Raw genomic sequence first — 211 nt, 5'->3', positions numbered from 1 at the left:
AGGATCTCTGAGTTCGAGGCTAGCCTGGTCTACAGAGTGAGTTCCAGGACATCCAGGGCTACACAGAGAAACCCTGTCTCATAAAACAAACAAACAAAAAAACAAACAAAAGACAACAAAACAAAACAAAAACCCTGAAAAAACCCCCAAAACCAAACCAAACCAAAACAAAAACAGCCCCCCCCCAAAAAAAAAACCAAAAAAAAAAAAA

The sequence above is a fragment of the Mus caroli genome, chromosome 3, assembly GCF_900094665.2.
Source record: "Mus caroli chromosome 3, CAROLI_EIJ_v1.1, whole genome shotgun sequence".
NCBI lineage: Eukaryota > Metazoa > Chordata > Mammalia > Rodentia > Muridae > Mus > Mus caroli.
The sequence above is the reverse complement of the archived record's forward strand: the minus strand, read 5'-3'. Positions refer to the sequence as shown.